Source organism: Fukomys damarensis, unplaced genomic scaffold (genome assembly GCF_012274545.1).
Source record: "Fukomys damarensis isolate Sample0158 unplaced genomic scaffold, DMR_v1.0_HiC HiC_scaffold_31, whole genome shotgun sequence".
Lineage (NCBI taxonomy): Eukaryota > Metazoa > Chordata > Mammalia > Rodentia > Bathyergidae > Fukomys > Fukomys damarensis.
Genome location: NW_022900943.1, coordinates 14,877,256 through 14,881,557, shown reverse-complemented (window position 1 = coordinate 14,881,557; position 4,302 = coordinate 14,877,256). Strand labels below are relative to the sequence as shown.

General features: G+C 40.5%; 1 non-coding gene across 1 annotated transcript; it reads left to right on the top strand.

The window, feature by feature from the left end:
* The first annotated feature begins 409 nt into the window (after positions 1–409).
* Positions 410–504, top strand: LOC117283885. The gene has a single exon (XR_004514918.1). It is a non-coding gene; the product is annotated as a small nucleolar RNA SNORA76 (small nucleolar RNA).
* Positions 505–4,302: the final 3,798 nt, after the last annotated feature.

Below are 4,302 nucleotides of genomic sequence, written 5' to 3'. Positions count from 1 at the left end.
GTACTGAGGATTGAACTTCACATATGCTGGGCAAGCATTCTACCCCTGAGCTACACTCCTGTTATTTTTTGTTTTGTATGTTGAGACAAGGTCTCCCTAAGTTGCATTGAATTTCCAATTCTCCTGCCTCAGCCTCCCATGTAGCTGAGATTATAGGAATGCTCCACTACACCTGGCCCCTACTGGGCTTTTCTTAATTGTCCACATTTTACATTGTCATGAAGCTATAATGGACCTTAGAAAGCAAATATTTCAATGCTCTTACTGTAGAGTTGAACAGCAGTCTGGAGTGTCTAAGTTATTTGCTGTACCAAGTTTATAAGTTTTTTATTTCCTACTATTTGTATTTTTGTGTCAATGATTAACCTGAGTAGAAAAGATCTTTACGTGTAAAAACAGAAGTTGTCCCGCGCTGCCTTTGGGCCCCCGCTGCGCATGTCCGTGGTGTCGGTGGGTCAAGCTGCAGCACCAGAGAACTTGTTCTTTTAACCACGAGCAACACGGCTGAGGCCCGGACTAGCACATTTTTACAAGGCTAAAACGGATACAGCAGGCTCCGCTAGTGAAGTCCGGAGCTGCCATTTGGTGAGATTCGGCGTGGAACGGCAGGCCGGGGAGGTGAGACCACAATTGGATTTGACAAGAACTGGCTCGGGGCTGCAGCCGTATGGGTTTAACATCTTGTTAAGACATAGTCCCAATCTACTGGCAAAACTACAGATGAATTTTAAATTAAAAAACCGTGACAAGCACGGACTCAAAACAATTGGGGAAACTGTCCAGTTAGCCTAACCTCACAGATACAGGACGCTTGTGAAGATGGAGATTTTTTTTGCGCACTTTCATTCAGGTCTTAACACTCGGGCTTATGCCAGTGTTTACCCGTGTTGAGTAGCAAAGGTGTGCAAGGGAGGGAGGCCGATTTTGGGTGCTTGGGTATTAATCTCCCAGGTTAACAGTTGTGCAAACAAGGGTGTGGGTTCGAGCTCAGTAGCACAACCATCCCAGTTAACTAAATTCTGAAATCTGAGCTCAGTTCTCTTTAAGTGCAGGCTGAGGGAAATGGCACCTACCACGAGGTAGTGAGTGTACTGTGCATCCTGAAGTTAATGGGAGGCCATTCTTAGCTTTAGAGAAATGTGAGTCAACCTACTGACCTATTCCCCTGTAACCTTTCCAAAAAGCAACATGATGCTAACCTATTGTTTTCAGGTTTTTGTTTTGTTTTGTTTTGGTACTGGGTTTCAAACTCAGGACCTTGCACTTGAGTGGCAGGCGGCTGAATCACTGAGCTAAATCCCTGGCCCCTCATTTTTTTATTTTTATCTTTTCTAGTGGGTGTGAGACTGGGTCTCACCATGTTGTTCAGGTTGGCCTTGATCTCCAAGTGATCCTCCTGCCTTGGCCCTGGAGAGTGCTGGGATCACGGGTGTGCACCACAACACCCAGCCTCCGTATTGTTTTCTTGTTCTAACTGTTCTATTTGCTGGTGGGTAGGTACTCAATTGTAGAGTGGCCAAATACAAACCAAGTGGATGTTTAAAAAAAAAAATAGAAGTTGTCATGTGCTAACCTAAACTAAGATTAGCAAAGCAAATCACTTCAGATAGACCAATTTGTTGAGTGAAATGAATCATCGCAAGATTTATTTAGATGGTATCTATATACCATTAAGTAACATTTATGAACAGTGGGATCTCATCTTACTAAAAAGCTTCTGCACTGCAAAAGAAACCATCAACAGGAATAAGAGACAACCTACCATGTGGGAAAAAATTTTTACCAGCTGCTCCTCAGACAAAGCACTATTATCTAGAATATATAAAAAACTCAAAACAATCAGCCCAACCCCATCTTTCTGTCCTCTGTTTTTGTTTTACCAGCTGCTCCTCAGACAAAGCACTATTATCTAGAATATATAAAGAATTCAAAACAATCAGTCCAACCCCATCTTTCTGTCCTCTATTTTTGCACAGCACCAGTCAGTTCCTGTGGGTGGTAGACAATAGGACCTCCCCCTGCATTCCAGTGGGTCATTCGGAATTTTCATAGTCCTCTAAGGAGTGGATCCACTATCTCCCTCAGCACATTTGTGCCCAAGACAATCTCATAACTACACATTGTGTCCACATATATCTCCCAGGATCCCTATTAACAAGTGATTTTTGAAAAGTTCCAGAATCTCTCGGCACTTTGGTGCAGTCTAGACACGAAAACTGGATCGGAAGTCATCAAAGGCTTCCCTGTGTTCATGCCACATTTTAGGTCTGATTAACCCTTTGTGATTTTATTCTACAATGCACCAGTCAGTTCCTGTGGGTGGTAGACAATAGGACCTCCCCCTGCATTCCAGTGGGTCATTCAGAACTTTCATAGTCCTCTAAAGAGTGGGTCCACTCTCTTCCTCAGCACATTTGTGCCCAAGAAAATCTCATAACTACACATTGTGTCCACATATATCTCCTAGGATCCCTATTAACAAGTGATTTTTGAAAAGTTCCAGAATCTCTGCACTTTGGTGCAGTCTAGACACGAAAACTGGATCGGAAGTCATCAAAGGCTTCCCTGAGTTCATGCCACATTTTAGGTCTGATTTACCCTTTGTGATTTTATTCTACATACCATCACTGAGGTGCACAAAGGCAAATATGCAAGTATAACTGTTGTAGCATTATTGCCAAAGGCACGAAACAGAAACAATATTAATGTTTCCTAATCATGACACACATTTGAACATCAAATGCTCAACAGAGGGAAAAAACCAATTCTCCAAACTAATATGGAAAGACGGCCAGAAACGATGGCTCAGATGATACTCTGAACAGAAATATGTCAGGACAGAACAATAACTGCCGCATGGGGTCTGTATGTAAATAAAAAGCAACAGAAGGAGTGTGCTTTGACACGTGATTGAATTTGCAAAGAACGTCCCCAGGTGGGAGTTCATGAACTAGGGCCATGTACTCTGCTCCCATCCATCATGAACTAAGCATCTGTGTTCTACCACGGAGATTCCTGCCATGAGGTTCCTGCCTTGCAGCGTGATGACCATGGACTGAATCTGCTGCAACTGTGAGCCATGTTAAACTTCTCCTGCTTTAAGCTATGGATGTCGAGTACTGTGTCTTAGTGATGGGAAAGCTGACTAATACAATAGCGATATCTTATATACTTATAAATAAACAATCATGTAGGTCCCTCTGTCAACTCTAGTTTTGGGTTAAAGTTAAAAACTATATTGCTAACTGTGTAAAATGTGTATTTGTATTTTATTTTTAAATGACAAATAATAAGTATATATTTATAGGATACAATTTGTGGTTTTATATAAGTATGAATTGGAGAAGTATAAAATCTGGGAAATTAGCATATTCATCATCCCAAAAATATTTGTCATTTCTTTATGGTGTGAACATTTTAAATCCTCTCATTTAACTGATTTGGAATATACAATATCCTACTATAATCACCTTGCTTTCCAGTAGAGCACCAGGACCGACTTCTCCGACATAACAGCAACTTTCTAACCATTCACCAACATCTCTCCTTTCTCCATCCACCCCACCACCATTTTATTAATTGTTGAACAAAACTCAACAGAAGAATAAATTCAAAAGATGAATAATATAATTTCATAAAAAGCCTATTAAATTTAAGTTTCAATACCTGTAAATAAAGCTTTCTTGGAACACAAATACACTCTTATATTTTCTGGCTGTCTCCATGCCACTAAGGCAGAGCTGAATAGTTGTGTAGAGATTTAATGGTCCACAGAGGGTGAAGTATTTGTCACATGGTCCTCTAAAGAACAAGTTTGCTGACTACTGCTCAAGAAGAATGTACAGCAACTAATGACCCTAGTTTCCTTAGGGAAATGTACTCGAACATAAAGACAAGGGCAGCAAGAAGACGTATGTTTTACTGTCTGCCGGTTGGTACAGTTTTTTGAATTTTGTAGAATGAGGAAGCATTACCTAATTTAAAACCATGAATAATTAATATATTTTAAATCATTTTTCTCAAATGCTTTAATTAACAATGCACTAAAACTCTGCTCAAGATAAAAACACTGTGTCCCATCTTGTCAGTACCACATCTTCCTACACTGGTCCTTGAAGTGTCAGGAGATCACGGAGCTATGCTAGCATTGCCCTGTATTATTTTACTGCTAAGTTTAAAACAGTCTGTTCTATGGTTAAAAACAAAACAGAGGACACTGACTGTTCTTCCTTCTGAAGGAATAATAAAACACATGCCTGTTTTTGTGTCTCATGCAGCATCGCAGTACTTCATGATCATTTT